General features: G+C 43.5%; 1 protein-coding gene across 2 annotated transcripts in view; it reads left to right on the top strand.

Annotated features, from left to right (window-relative positions):
• Galnt10 (polypeptide N-acetylgalactosaminyltransferase 10) overlaps nt 1-16,103 on the top strand; it is a 232,841-nt gene that overhangs the window by 164,384 nt on the left and 52,354 nt on the right. The window lies entirely within an intron of this gene.

Below are 16,103 nucleotides of genomic sequence, written 5' to 3'. Positions count from 1 at the left end.
GATCAACAGAGAAGAATGTACCCAGCAAAGATCCTGGCACACAGCAGGGACCCAGTCAATGCTTTCTTGTTAAACTGAACTGAATCCTCCCCAGCAGAAGTACCTTTACAGTGCAAGAAATGGCCAGTTTTCCAAAGCCACATCAAAAGTGCCCGTTATGCTTAAGTTATCCGTCTCAGGAGAATGAAGAAGGTCCTCTAGCTGAACTCTGAGGCTTCTTTGAGCTCTGAATTTCTTCTTTACTCTGAAAATTTCTTCCTGGGACTTGCAGCAAGATCAGGATGTCTTTGCTGAAGGGCGGGTTTGCTTCCCTCTCTACATAGTAAACGAGGCATTTACGCCCCAGCCTCTCACCAGCCAGCGCTCATCCTAGTGTATCTTAGCTTTCCTTTCCCACCTCTCTCTTGAATTTTCCTATTTATATTTTGTTATGCTCGAATTCGGGACCCCCAAAAGACCACCAGAGACCCAGATCGATGTAAACAACAAAGAGGTGTTTATTGTGAGCTAGCTCTGTCCTCCGCAAGCACACACAGCAACTGGTGACGCTGAGAGGCCCCGAGCCCAGAGTTTGCAGCAGTTTCATACATTCTTTGGAGAAGGCAGGGACCCCCACATACATCATAGCAGCTCTTAGCAAATCATCACACACCGCGGGAAAATCAAATAACAACTCTAAAACATGATTAGCATATTCACTGGCGGGAACAAGTTGGGTAGGGGTGATTGGTCAGTACAAAAGGGGTATTCATTTGAACTGATTGGTTTAAGCCAAGAGGGGTGTATGTGCTAAACTACATGGTTTCCCAACATGTTATCAACCACCATAAACTACTGGGAGGGTCATCTGGCATCCCAGGTATTCCCCTGTCTCATGCTGATTGGTGGCTGCTAGGGGGTTACTATGGGTCTCCACCTAGCCTGACTGAGTCAGGGACACCTGGCGCAGCAGATCTCTCCTGTTATTTGTAGATAAACAACTTAGCAGGGTGGGAATGTGCCTAGGGGTGCTCTGTGGGTCTTTCCAAGGACAAAGGCCATGTCCCTTCCTTGGACAGGCTTTGCTCTGAGGTAGAGGCTGATTTTTCAATTTACCTGTCTGTGAGCTTTTCAAGGAAGTAATGTGAAAGCCCTGGTCAACCCAGAGGCTTGGGACAGAGGGACTGGAAGCCTGGTACCTGCCAGGCAGAGTGGAGCCCCCAGGGGCATTGAGGGGTGGAGCAGTTGGCATGGTTAATAACACCAGTTTTGTGAGCACCTGGTCTGACTCCTGGCTGTAACCTCCCAGATGTCTGCATGTAGCTTTTCATAGAACTTTTCTGGGTCTCAGGTTCCCTCTAAGACAGGAGTGTGATCAGCACGCACCTCCTGGAGTTCTGGGAATGAACTGAGATGATGATTCTAGCAGCATATAACACAGGGCTAGGTACATACCCTTAAAAAGTCACCCCAATGACATTGGTATTGAAGATGAGGGTCCACAGCATCTTTAAAATTGTTCCTTTGCCTAGAAATAGCTGAGTGTCACAACAGGACAGAGGGAGGGGCTTTCAGTTACTATGGGCCTTCCCCTCTCTCCAAATGAATTATCGATGCCTTAGAAACCACTGTCTAAGACTTACAAGGGAATAAATCCATCCCAGGAAGCAGATGAGCAAGACACTTTAACGGCCAAAAATGCAGTGAAGCCGAGACATGACAAGACCCAGAACCACCTACAGGTCCCAGGAGCCAGCCCCAGTGTGGCCAGGGCAGCCTCTCCAGCCGCAGCCTTGGCATCATTAGCAACCCGCCAACGCAGGCCAGAGACCATCCCAGGAGTGATGCTGACTTATCTGGGCTGTGACCTGCTCCATCCCGTCCGCTCCATCTTCATGTGGGCCTGCCCTGCCCGAGCGTGGCACACACGGGCTCCTCAGCAGGTATTTCTCAGTGGCCTCAGAGGTTGAAACTCTGATAAATTCCACTTAGGAATTAATTGATTACTGGGGCAGTGCAGATTCCTGAATGGCCGCAGTGGATTTGAGTTGTGCCTTCAGCACATAGCTTACTAGCTGTGCAAACTTGGGACAGAAACGTCTGGAAGTAAGGGTGATGAACTGAGACCTGCTTCCCTGTGGGGTTGGTGTAAAATCAGACACAACAATGCAGGAGAGCTCCACAGTGATTCACAGCAGCCCGGGCTCAGTCCAGCTGAGCAACCATACAACTTGCCCTCTTAGAACTTGGAATCTAATGACCAAGACAGAGTGAGAAATTGCACACAGTTATTCGGAGATCTGAGCTAAGTGCCATGGATTACAAGTTCCAGGGCTCTTTGACAGGCCAGGAAGTTCTTTTGTGAGGAGTCAAAGTTTGAGCTGAGATCTGAAGATGGGCAAGAATGAACTACAGGGAAATGTGTGGAGAAGTTTAGGGTCTCAGTCAATCCAGGCAGAAGGGCTGGCATGGACAGGTACCCTAAGGCTGAGGATGACATCATGGCATCTTTGAAAGAAGATGTTGGGGGAGGGGGACAGAAGGGGGGAGGGGGACAGAAGGGCAGGGAGTGGACAAGATGATGTTAGAGAAGAGGCAGAGACCACTGTGTACTGCCCTTTCATCCCTGGGAAGGATACCAGGCCTTCTTCCATCCAAGCCATTGGCTGGTTTTAAACAGGAGAGTGGGAGGGCAATAGGATGCCATTTACTTCTTTTTTTAGAGGCCACCCAACTGCTTCTTGCAGACATGCAGACTAGACTGAAGAGAGGCAGAGTCCGGGCTCCTGCGGTTGGCCACAGACAGACTCCTGCAGGGGTCCAGACAACAGCCTTAATTATGTCCTGCCATGTCGCTGCTGCAGAGCCAGTGTGTGAGACCTGGCCTCTCCCACACTGGAGTCCTAGGACTGCTGCAGCAAAGAGCTCCACACTGACGGCTTAAAACAACAGAAGATTTGAGTCCATCTCATTTATTTGATTCTTGATTTTAATTCTTGAGCCAAAGGAGTCTTATTAAGGAAGTTGGGGCCTAATTTCACATGATGGAGGTTAAGGCCTACTTTTGCTTCTGTTAGACACAGGGTCTCTGGTTTAATTCCTAGTTCTTTGATCCACTTTTAGTTGAATTTTGTGCGTGGTGAAAGATAGGGGTTTAATTTCATTTTGTTGCTTATGGATTTCTAGTTTTCCCAGCACCATTTGTTGAAGAGGCTATCTTTTTCTCCAATGCATGTTCTTGACACCTTTGTCTATATAAGATGATTGTAATTTTGTGGGTTAGTCTCTATGTCCTCTATTCTGTACCATTGATCTACAAGTCTGTTTTGGTGCCAATACCATGCTGTTTTGTTACTACTGCTGTGTAGTATAGTTTAAGGTCTGGCATAGTGATGCCACCTGCTTCAGTCTTCCTGCTAAGGATTGCTTTAGCTATTCTGGGTCTCTTGTATTTCCAGATGAATTTCACGATTGCTTTTTCTATTTCTATGAAGAATGTCATTGGGATTTGTATCAGAATTGCATTAAATTTATATAGTGCTTTTGGTAGTATGGTCATTATCATAATATTAATTCTGCCTATCCAAGAGCAAGGTAGATCTTTCCATCTTCTAAGGTCTTCTTGATTTCTTTCTTTAGGGTTCTGCAATTTTCATTTTATTATATAGATCTTTCACCTCTTTTGTTAAGTTGATTCCCAAGTATTTTTTTTTTGAGGCTATTGTAAATGGGGTAGAGATGGATTCAAACTAAAAATTTTCTTCTCAGCAAAAGAAACAATCTGTGAGGTGAATAGAGAGCCTACATCTTGGGAGTAAATTTTTTCCCCTCACACATCAGATAGAGGATTACTCTCTAGGGTATATAAAGAACTCAAAAAGGAAAGCACCAAAAAAACAAGTAACCCAATCAATAAATGGGCCAAGAATATGAACAGACACTTCTCAGAAGATGATATAGAATCAGTCAACAAATATATGAAAAAAATGTTCATCATGTCTCCCAATTAGAGAAATGCAAATCAAAACCACTCTAAGATTTCATCTCGCTTCAGTCAGAATGGCAGCTATTTTGAATACAAACAACAGTAAGTGTTGGCAAGCATGTGGGAAGAAAGGTATACTTATATACTGCTGGTGGGATTGCAAATTGGTGAGCCAATATGGAAAGCAATATGAAAATTCCTTGGAAAATTGGGAATGGAACCACCATTTGACCCAGCTATCCCTCTCCTTGATCTATATCCAAAGGACTAAAAACAGCATACTACAGGGACACAGCCACATCAATGTTTATAGCAGCACAATTCACAATAGCTAAACTGTGGAACCAACCTAGATGCCCTTCAATAGATGAATGGATAAAAAAAAAGTGGCATATATACACTACGGATTATTACTCAGCAATAAAAGAGAATAAAATCATGGCATTTGCAGGTAAATAGATGGAGTTAGAGAAGATAATGCTAAGTGAAGTTAGCCAGTCCCCAAAAAAACAAATGCCAAATGTTTTCTCTGATATAAGGAGGCTGACTCATAGTGGGGCAGGGAGGGGGAGCATGGGAGTAATAGATGAATTCTAGATAGGGCAGAGGGGTGGCAGGGGGAGGGAGGAGGCAGGGGGTTATGAATGATGGTGGAATGTGATGGACATCATTATCCAAAGTACATGTATGAAGACACAAATTGGTGTGAGTATACTTTGTATACAAAGTATATGAAAACTTGTGCTGTATCTGTGGAATAAGAATTGTAATGCATTCTGCTGTCATATATAAATTTAAAAATAAAAAAAAAAAAATTTTAAAAACAGAAGAGACCCAAAGAAATGCTCAGTGTCTGAGGCAATGGACATGACAATTGCCCTAATCTGATCATCACACATTGTATATAGGCATTGAAATGTCACCCCATCCCTCATAAATATGTACAGTTACTATGTGCCAACTAAAAATAAAAATATGCTTTTTAAATTTTTTAAGAAAAAAAAGTTTAGTACTGGGGAAGAAAAAACAAAACGTAATTTACTTCTCTCACTGTTCGGGAGCCTGGAAACCCCAAATCAAAATGTCCTGTTCTCTGCAAGATCTAGAGGAGGCTCTTCCCGGTCTGCTCCTAGCCTCTGGTGTCCCTGGCCATCTTTGGCATCCTGTGGCCTCTATCATCACATGGTGTTCTGTCTGCCCAAACTTCTCCCTAATTAAAGTGCCCCAGTTGTTGGATTCGTGACACCCTAATCCAGGATGTCCACATCTTTAATTAGATGACATCCCCCAAGACCCTGTTTCCAAATGAGGTCAGGGCCACAGGTTTCAGGAGTTAGGACTTCAGCATGTCTTTCTAGAGAGCAAAATGCAGCCCAGAGCAGCTTTCTGACTGCAACCCCTCGCTGTGCTACAACTGACCCAACCTCGGAGTCTAAAGATGCCCTGGGCAGAGAGAGCAAGCCAGGGAGGGGGAGCTCAGGACGGCACACCAGGGAGGCCAGGGCCTGGCAGCTGTGAGCTCTTGTCCTCACCAGACCTCACCAGATGAGAAACTTGATGGAGGCCTGTTCTTCCATGAGCCTCAGTTTCCTCTCCAGTGATGCCAGACTGATGGCGGCTGCCCCATCCTCCTTGCATTGGCTTTGGGGGAATCCAGTGAAATAATCGAGCATTTCCTGAGAAGATACTGGGTGCCCAGCAGTGAGATTACGCCTTGGGTCCGCTCTTACAAGTGCAGACTCCATTTGCTCCAGCACAATTCCAGGGACGGGGGCAAAGATGAACTAGACCTGGAAGGGATCATTTCTGCAGTTAAAGTGACAGGTCCCTTGGTTCGTTATTCTTCTTTTTTGGTATATTTGAAATTATTCTTAATTTTAAATCAAGGTTTTGGGAAGAAGAGAAAACTAACCTCTGGAATTAGATTGCTTGATCCAAGATCTGCCACTTGGAAAGTTACCTAACTTCTCTGTGCCCCGGTTTCCCCATCAGTAGAAGAGGGACACTAGTCTGTGACCGGCCTCTTAAGAGTCTTTGTAGAGCCAGGTACGGTGGCACTCTCCTGTAGTCCCAGTTATTCTAGAGGCAGGAAGATCACAAAGCCCAGGCCAGCCTGGGCAACGGTAGCCAGACCCTGTCTCAAACTTTCAAAAGGGTTGAGGGTGTGTATCTTCTCAGTGGTGGAACACCACTGGGCTCAATCCCCTGCACTGAAGAAGAGAGAGAGAATATGCAGAGATTAAATAAGCAGATGCACAGTCCCAGGGTTAGTGGTATGCATAGGTGATAGAGGAGTGTTAGCCATTATTCCCAGATGCTGGACACCAAAGTACAAGGAGCTGCTGCGTCAAAGCCATCACCACCACGAGCTTCCCAGACTTAGGGCCAACTCTGGAGCTCTTTCCAGTCATTCCTGCTACTTGAAACCTGAGTTTGGATTTTGAGCAAATCCTAAAACAAGGATCTGAATGCAAACAATTCGTTTGGGAGGAGCCGTCAGGAAGCAACAGCAAAAGCAGGAGAGTGACAACAGAAGACAGGTGCCCTCCAGGGTGCCTGTGAGAGACCCCACCACAAACAGCCACGCCCCTCTCACCCAGAGTTCTGGACCCGGTGGAGAGCTTGTGCTCAGGGAGGACCTCAGGGAAAACGAGGGAGCCTCAGGCTTCCTGGACAGTACTGCAGTCATTGGTTGCAGTCCAACATGATACTCTGAGAGCCCCCTGGGAGAGAGACGGGGTGGGCAGCTGGAAGGCAGGCAGGTAGCCATGGAGGCGTGGGGGACACCCAGCGCATGTGCCGCAGAATCCTCTGTGCGTGCTCATTAAGTAGTCCTCTGACACTGCTTGAAACCTGGTCAGTATGGGGTCTCACCACCTTCAGAATCAGCTCCTTCCCGGCCAGATGGCCCTGACTCTTCATTAAACCAAGGATAATAAGGGCAAAAGCAATTCTGTACTGTGTTGTGATGACAGCAGCCCCTGGACAGGACGGTGAGTGTGTGGCTTAGGACGGCCACCTCCCTGCTACATCAATCAGGCAAACACCTTTTCTCAGTCCTAGTACTCTCATGGGGAGCCAGGCTGGAGCCCCAGAATCTTTCTGAAGGCAGCTTTAGGCATCTGTTACCATCCCATTCAGCGAAGCCAGTTTGCCCACCCTGCCCCAGCGCTTATGAAACTGGGGGAATCCTGAACCCTGAACTGGATAGAGCTCTTCCATGTCACAGTCTTGCTGTAGGATTCTAGCTTAGACATTCAATTTCTCTGGACCTCCCCACTTCTCTCTGGGTAGAATGAAGGGACAGACCCAAGTGAGAGGTGGGTTTAGGTGCAGGTAGGAAGAGCCTGCTCTTTTGCAATCAAGCAGTGAGTTAAGCAGGTTGAATCACCACTTTGAGCCTCAGTATCATCTTCGGTAAGCGGGGTCATTAAGTTCAGTCTTTGTGTTATTGTAACTGTCAAAGGTAATGGATATGAAGGGGAGCTCCATATGTGAACAGGAGCTCCAGTAAGTGTTCCCTGTAATTGTCATCATCATGATCATCATCAAGTTCATTTAAAGCCCCTTTAGCTCTAAGATTCTATGACCTTGTACAATGCCCTCACCCAAGAGTCTTCTCTTGAGTGGGAAAATAAGGCAGCGGTCCTGATTTTGTGTAAAAAGCGCCTTCTAATAAGGACAGGAGGAGCATAATAGCCCTAAATAATTGCTCTAACTTTAGCACAAGCTGTCAAGGGTCCTAATTGGCCGCCGGGTAATGACAGCAGCCATCTGTATTCACGGTGATTTAGTGACCGGGCTCTGCCCAAGCAGGCCCGTGGTGATCAGAGCTGGACGGGGTGATATTTCTCCCTCTGGTGGGAGTAGCCGTGTGTGCTATAGGAGATTATCTCATTCTCGTTTTAATGACCTACCAGTTGAACCCAACCAAAAGGAAGCCGTGGTCACCGGCAGTCACTATAGATTTTTTCTCTTTCTAAAGACAGTGTTCCTACGGGAACAGCGGCGTATCTGGAGCGTGATCATGCCTCTTGCTGATTTGTCTCATTGCCCAAGAAGGTCTCTTTGGGGAAGATTTAGTCCCTCAATTAGGGCAAATTGATTTCTGCTTTCTACAGAGTCACTGTTCCAAAAAGAAGGGGGAGCAGGTGAGGAAAGCCATATTAATCTTCGCGTGCAGGCGCGGGGAGAGCTGCCTTCCCCACTCTGGTGCATGTGTGTAGAGAACCTTTTCTGTGCACAGATTTTAGTTGTTCTGACCCCCAGGATGCCAGGCAACACAACAGGAAGCACCCTTCATCATGCAGAAGTTTCTGGAAAGGCAAGCCAGAATGGCTGGAGCAGCATCTCCCAGGGCACCTAAGATGATTTCCAGTGATCCAAAGACTTTATATGAGTACCCCTGGATCATGTGTCAGGAAAGGTTTCTCCTTCCAATTCTCTTTCATTTCTTTCCTCCCCTCACATGGAGAGTCTCTGGTGGTTTTCCACATTTTCCTTCTTGACAGAGACAGCAAATCTTGAGCTCATTGTCAGAAAGGCAGGAGTATACAGCAAAAGCCTAAGACCATTGTTTTTTTCAGTTGTTGAGGAGTTTTATTTATTAGATCTAGACTGTAAATGATACCAATTTTCATTAGATAGGTGTTTAAATTTCCTTTTTAAAGTAAGTTGAATTTAACAAAAATTTAATCTAAAAATGGATTGATTTTTAAGAAAATGCTAAAGAAATTGCAATTAAAGTAGGTGGATGTGGCAAAAATCATGACAGTAGTATATGAGGACCAGAGGATGAGGAAAGCATCCATTTTCTACAGAGGAGCCAGAAATTTGCTGTCTATGTTGCCTTGAGCAAGGTTCTTGGTTTCTCTGAGCCTCAGTTTTATCATCTGTCCAATGGGGAGATGGTCAAATACAGAGCCTGTTGGCATAAGCCAAGGGGAGTAAAATATGTGAAGCCACTTTGCAGATCATGTGCCTTCCCACAAAAATGATTCATTTTTCTAAGGGACTAGAAAAAGAAAATACCCAACCAGGAGAGCCTAACTTGAAACGCGGCTCTGCTGTTAACAACATGGCAGCGGAGGTCCCTTCCCTTTTTTGCCCTCAACTATCTGGATGTAAAATGAAGAATCTGAACCATTCTGGCTGTGCATCAGCATCATCTGCGGGTCAGGTAGAACTAACACTGTCGAATGCCACCCTGGGTCTGCCAATCACAGTGTTCTGCCCTGGTTCCCTGGTGGCTGTAATAAAGAGCTGCCCCGGGGTGATTTGGAGGCATCTGCTGATTTAGAGGACAATTCCAGCTCTAACTCTTGATTGAGCCAAGTTCAGAGCAGGATTTGGGGCTCAATTTAAGGGAAGTGATCGCCCCAGGGGCTGGCAGAGCAGAGAGCCCAGCAGCTCTGGGCAGGTGCCTCTGGGCCTCCTGCAAGACCCAGGCCTGGGCCCTTGAGGACCATCTGATCCAAGCACCAATTCAGAGTCAACACGGAGACCCAGAGGAGGTAAATGCTCCTGTGCTGGAGATGGGCGCCCAGCCTAGCCTCCTGATTCTCAGTCAGTGAAACTTCCCCAGCACCACAGCTTCCCCAGCCAAGACAGACAAGGTATTGGACCAGTTGTTGTTGTTGTTTAGTTGAGGTCCTAAGGATCCAGTTCCAGAGGTTTCACAAATGTGTACACCTGGAAGGTCAAAACCCCAATCAAGACAGAGAATAAAACTGGCCCCAGTAAGTTCCTTGGTGCCCGCTTCTGTTCAGTCCCCACATCCCAAGGACAAACACTTCTTAATTCTGTCATCATAGATTTTTTTGGCTGTTAATGAGCTTCAGATAAATGTGATCATTCATAGAGTTCTTTTTGGTGTGTCTGACTTCTTGGTTCAACATGATAACTTTGAAATCCACACGTGTGGTTGGAGGTATCCGTGGTTTGTTGTGTTATTGAGTAGTAAGCTATTATGTGACTATACCACACTGTCCCTTCTGTTGATAGACTTACAGGCCATTTCTAGTTTGGGGCTATTACAAATAAAGCTTTTTTTTTTTTTTTCCACTTTCTGTGGGTATAGGTTCCTATTTCTCTTAGAGTGGAGTTGTGGGTATAGGACAGCTGGGTGTCTAGCTTTATAGGAAGCATTCATACAGGGTCATTCAAACAGGTGGTGGCACCCTTGACCCTCTCCAACAGGGAGCAGGAGCGCCGTGGATCTCCCTCTGCCCCACTGCTGCTGCTCCAGTTTTGACCATTCCAGTAAGCATGCGCTAAGTGCCATCTCCGGCTGTTCATTCACATTCCCCCATGACAAGTGAATCGATCGCCTTTTCAAAGGCTTATTGGCCATTTGCGTTTCCATTTATTTGTGAAATGTTTTTTTCAGGTGTTTTGCCCATTGTTCATTTGGTTGTCTTTTCATTACTGACTTCGTAGGAATTCTCTATCTATACTGGATACATGGCCTTTGTCAGCTATGTGTGTCCCCAGACTGGCCTACCCTGTCACATCCTTATCAGTGTCTTATAATGAGCACATTTTGGGGGAGCAAGTTCTTAATTTTAATCAAATCCAGTTGATCAGTTTTTTCCTGCCTCAAGTCCACAAAGGTATTCCTCTATGCCTTCATCAGGAAGCCTCAGCTTTTATGCTTCAGTTATGGCCACTCTGAAACGACTTTTTGTATGGTCATAGGTGGCAATTAGGGCTCATTTTTTAAAATATATTTTTAGTTGTAATTGGACACAATACCTTTATTTATTTATTTATTTTTATGTGGTGCTGAGGATCGAACCCAGCACCTTGCACATGCTAGGTGAGGCTCTACCTCTGAGCTCATTTCTGTTCATACATGTAGCCAGCTGTTCTGGTGTAAGTTGTTGGAACCTCTTATTTCCTCATTGAAGGACCTTGATGCCTCCGTCACCGGATAGGTTGACAGCATACACGTGAGTCCACTTCCGACCTCTGTTCCCCTCTGTCCACCTCTCTGTTTACTCTTTGCCTACTCTTTGCACACTGTTCTGATTATTTTACAGTTATAATTTGTTTTGAAATTTCTGTAAGTCCTCCAACTTTGTTCTCTTTCAAGATTGTTTGAATTCTTCTAGTTCCTTTACATGCCCGTATAAACATTAGAGGATAAAACTCACCCCAGTGAGCTCCCTCATGCCCACTTCTGTCAACTTCAGAAGGTCACTGTGATTTGGGGGGGCTGCCCTGGGTCTACAGATCAGTTTGAAGAAAACTTGACTCTTCACAATAGGGAGTCTTCCAATCTATAAATACGACATTCCCCCATTTATTTGGGTTGCCTAACCATGAGGATACCATAAAGGCTATTTTTATTCAACTTTCCAGTTGGTTTTGGCTATTATATAGAAACACAATCTGTTTTAGAACTTTACAGCTTCATTGAGGTATAATTTACATTCCATAAAAACCATCTAGTTTTGGTCTGCAGCTCAGGGTATTTTTAAATAAATACAGTTGTGAAACTATCACTATAATCCAGTTTTTAAATATTTCTATCACTCAAAAAAATAGTTCCTCACTGCCTGTTTGCAGCCGATCCCTGCCCCCAGCCCAGCTCCATGTAACCACCGATCTTTTTGTCCCTGTAGCTTCACCTTTCTAGAAATTTCAGTCTTTTTTTATGGAACTAGGGATTGACCCAGAGTTGCTCTACCAATGAGCTACATGCCCAGCCTTTTTTTTTTTTTTTTTTTTTTTGAGACAGAGTATTGCCAATTGCTGAGACTGGCCTCAAATCTTCCATCCTCCTGCCTCAAACTCCCAAACTGCTGCAATTTCAGGCATGCACCACCACACCTTGCTTATAATATCTACTCTTATATCTCTGGCTTCTGTAACCTAGAATAGCATTTTTGAGGTTCACCCATATTGTTACATTAACTCACTCCTTTTTGTATGGCTGATAGTATTCCACTTATTACCACATTTTCTCTATCCATTCATCCGTTGATAGACATTTAAGTGCTTTCTAACTATAAATATCACTGCTGGAAACATTGATGTGCAAGTGTTTGTGAGAACATGTGTGTTCATCTCTCTGAAGTTCATACCTAGGAGTGGAATTGCTGGGTCCCATTGTAACTCTGTGTTTAACTGTTTGAAGAAGTTCCAGATTATTTTCCAGAGTGGCTGCAAGATTTTGCATTCCTATCAACAATCTGTGAACTCTCTGATTTCTCACACCCTTGTCAACTCTTGTTTTTGTCTGACTTTGTGATTATAGTCATGCTGCTGGGTGTGGAGTGGTATCTATTGTGGTTTTAATTTGCATCTCCCTAATAACTAATGCTGTCAAGCATCTTTTTATGTGCTTATTGACCATTTTTTATTGTCTTTGCAGAAATATCTATTCGTATTTTTTGCCCATTTTTTAAATTGAGGCAAATATATGTAGCATACAATTAGCCATCTTAAAGCATACAGTGGTATTTAGTATATTTGAAATGTTATACAACCATCATCTCTATCTGGTTCCAAAATATTACTCCAAAGGAAACCCCACATGCATTAATAACCACTGCTCCTTCCCCTGACCCCAGTACCTGGCAATCGCTAATTTACTTTCTGCCTCTGTGAATTTAGCTATTCCATAATTTCATTTTTGGATTATTCAAAATGTGACCTTCAAATTTGGGGGGTATATTCTTAGAGATAGAATTGTGGAATCATGATAATTCTATCTTTAACATCCTGAAGAATCACTAAACTTTTTTCTAAAAGCATTTTGCCCACTTTTTAAATGGGTTTTCTTTTTATTATTGAGTCATCGCAGTTCTCTGTATTCTCTGCCCGTGTGTGTCCTTTATCAGACACATGATTTGTATATGGTTTCTTCCAGTCTGTAGGTTGTCTCTTCACTTTCTTAATCATGTCCTGTGATGCATAAAAAATGTTTAATGTGTAAGTTACTTTTTCTTTTGTGCTTGGGCATTTTGTCTTAAGACACAATTGTCTAACCCAAGGTGGTGAAGATTTACCCCTGTGTTTCCTTGAAGAGTTTTATGATTTTAGCTCTTACATATAGACATTTTATCTATTTTGAGTTAATTGCATAGTAGGTGAAGAAGGGATCCAACTTACTATACTTTTTATTTTTCTTTGCAATGCTGGCGATCAAACCAAAGGCCTTTGCTTGCTAGGCAAGCACTCCACCATAGAGCTCCTCCCTCAGCCCCCAACTCGATTCTTTTGCATGTAGAAATCAAATAGTACTAGTACCATTTGTTGAAAAGACTCTTCTTTCTCCCATCAAATAGTTTCAGGAAAATCAATTAATCCTAAATCTGAGTGTTTTATTTCTGGATTCTCAATTCTGTTCTATTGACTTATATTTTCTTTCTGCCATTATCCCACTGTCTTAATTACTGTAGTTTTGAAGCAAATTTTAAAATCAAGTAATGTGAGTCTTCTGACTTTTTCTTTTCCAAAAGATGGCTTTGCTCTTCTGGACCCCTTGCATTGCCATATAAATTTTAGGATCAGCTTGTTAATTGTCAGTTTCTGTAAAGCAGTTAGCCATGGTTTAAACAGCATTTAGTCTGTTTCTACGTTTTGGAGGTATTACTATCTTAATAATTTATGGTCCATTAACAAGGGATATCTTTCCATTTATTTTGGTGTTTAATTTCTTTCAGTGATGTTCTATTTTTTTAGAGTAGCAGTGTGTGTGTGTGTGTGTGTGTGTGTGTGTGTGTGTGAGAGAGAGAGAGAGAGAGAGAGAGACAGAGAGAGACAGAGAGAGAAACAGAGAGAGGGAGATTCTGGGGACCAAGCCCAGGGCCTCCTACAGGCTAAACAAGCTCTCAACCAGGGACCTACAGGTTTTGGTTTAGGCGTAGGGTTGTTTGTGTATTTATTTGTTTTAGCCATCCTAGCAGTTTTATAAAGGATTCTTACCCTAATTAAAATCAAAAACACCAGTATTAAGGCTGAGACTTTTAGTAGAAAGAGACTATTATTTGATTTTTTTTCAAAACAACTTTTCCAGACAAGAGTCAGATCCAACCCACAGGAAAATAAGCAAAAAATGAAAATATTGTCATATGTAAGGGAAAAGAAAGGGGAAAAGGCTATAATCCCAGCAGCCAGGGAGGCTGAGACACAAGGATCATGAATTCAAAGCCAGCCTCAGCAATGGTGAGGCACTAAGCAACTGAGTGAGACCCTGTCTCTAAATAAGATACAAAATAGGGCTGGGGATGTGGCTCAGTAGTTAAGTGCCCCTGAGTTCAATCCCCAGTAAACTCCCCCCACCAAAAAAAAAAAAAAAAAGAAAAGAAAAGAAAGAAAGGGAGAAACAGAACACTCTCAAGGGGCAGATCCCTAAGAATGAAGGGACAGCATGCCTCTCCTGCTTTCCAGTTTTATTAAGGGTCCCAGAGAAGTTTCCAGAGAGTCCCACCCAGATCCACCTCTTGATTTTTGACTGACTACATGATGACATCAGACTGCCATGACCACTCTAAGTCTCTTTGGCCCATTGGTTCTAATTGTTCTTACATATTTTATGGTTAGGGGAGATTATCCTTATCTCCCTGAGTTCCAGGATCTGGTCTGTGTAAGGGTCACAAAAATCTCCACCTCACACCCTTCATGGTAACTTGTATTCTTATTAGCATTTCAGGGCCTTTAATTCTCCTGAAGATAGCAGGTAGTTTGCTGAGGAATGTAACATATCCTGCAGACTTAAGCCAGGGAGGGCTGCAGGTAAAGTGCTTCTTTTTTTTTTTTTTTACTTCTAACTTATTCTACTGTTTTTTTTCTTTTTTTTTTATTGGTTGTTCAAAACATTACAAAGCTCTTGACATATCATATTTCATACATTAGATTTAAGTGGGTTATGAACTCCCATTTTTACCCCATATACAGATTGCAGAATCACAACGGTTACACATCCACATTTTTACATAATGCCCTATTAGTAACTCTTGTATTCTGCTACCTTTCCTATCCTCTACTATCCCCCCTCCCCTCCCCTCCCCTCCCATCTTCTCTCTCTACCCCATCTACTGTAATTCATTTCTCTCCTTGTTTTTTTTTTCCCATTCCCCTCACAGCCTCTTATATGTAATTTTGTATAACAATGAGGGTCTCCTTCCATTTCCATGCAATTTCCCTTTTCTCTCCCTTTCCCTCCCACCTCATGTCTCTGTTAAATGTTGATCCTTTCCTCCTGCTCTTCCTCCCCGCTCTGTTCTTGGTTGCTCTCATTATATCAAAGAAGACATTTGGCATTTGTTTTTTAGGGATTGGCTAGCTTCACTTAGCATAATCTGCTCTAGTGCCATCCATTTCCCTGCAAATTCCATGATTTTGTCATTTTTTAGTGTCGCGTAATATTCCATGGTGTATAAATGCCACATTTTTTTTTATCCATTCATCTATTGAAGGGCATCTGGGTTGGTTCCACAGTCCAGCTATTGTGAATTGTGCTGCTATGAACATCGATGTGGCAGTATCCCTGTAGTATGCTCTTTTAAGGTCTTCAGGGAATAGTCCGAGAAGGGCGATAGCTGGCTCAAATGGTGGTTCCATTCCCAGCTTTCCCAGGAATCTATACTGCTTTCCAAATTGACCACACCAATTTGCAGTCCCACCAGCAATGTACAAGAGTACCCTTTTCCCCACATCCTCACCAGCACTTGTTGTTGTTTGACTTCAGAATGGCTGCTAATCTTACTGGAGTGAGATGGTATCTTAGGGTGGTTTTGATTTGCATTTCTCTGACTGCTAGAGATGGTGAGCATTTTTTCATGTACTTGTTGATTGATTGTATGTCCTCCTCTGAGAAGTGACTGTTCAGGTCCTTGGCCCATTTGTTGATTGGGTTAATTGTTATCTTATTGTCTAATTTTTTGAGTTCTTTGTATACTCTGGATATTAGGGCTCTATCTGAAGTGTGAGGAGTAAAAATTTGTTCCCGTGATGTAGGCTCCCTATTTACCTCTCTTATTGTTTCTCTTGCTGAGAAAAAACTTTTTAGTTTAAGTAAGTCCCATTTGTTGATTTTTGTTATTAACTCTTGTGCTATGGTAAAGTGCTTCTTAAAAGTGAAATCATGTGGGGGTCAGCGCAGTGGGCCCAGTTTATAGAATTATTCCCT

The sequence above is a fragment of the Callospermophilus lateralis genome, chromosome 5, assembly GCF_048772815.1.
Source record: "Callospermophilus lateralis isolate mCalLat2 chromosome 5, mCalLat2.hap1, whole genome shotgun sequence".
Classification (NCBI taxonomy): domain Eukaryota; kingdom Metazoa; phylum Chordata; class Mammalia; order Rodentia; family Sciuridae; genus Callospermophilus; species Callospermophilus lateralis.
Note: the sequence above shows the minus strand (reverse complement) of the source record. Positions and strands in the feature narration are given on the sequence as shown.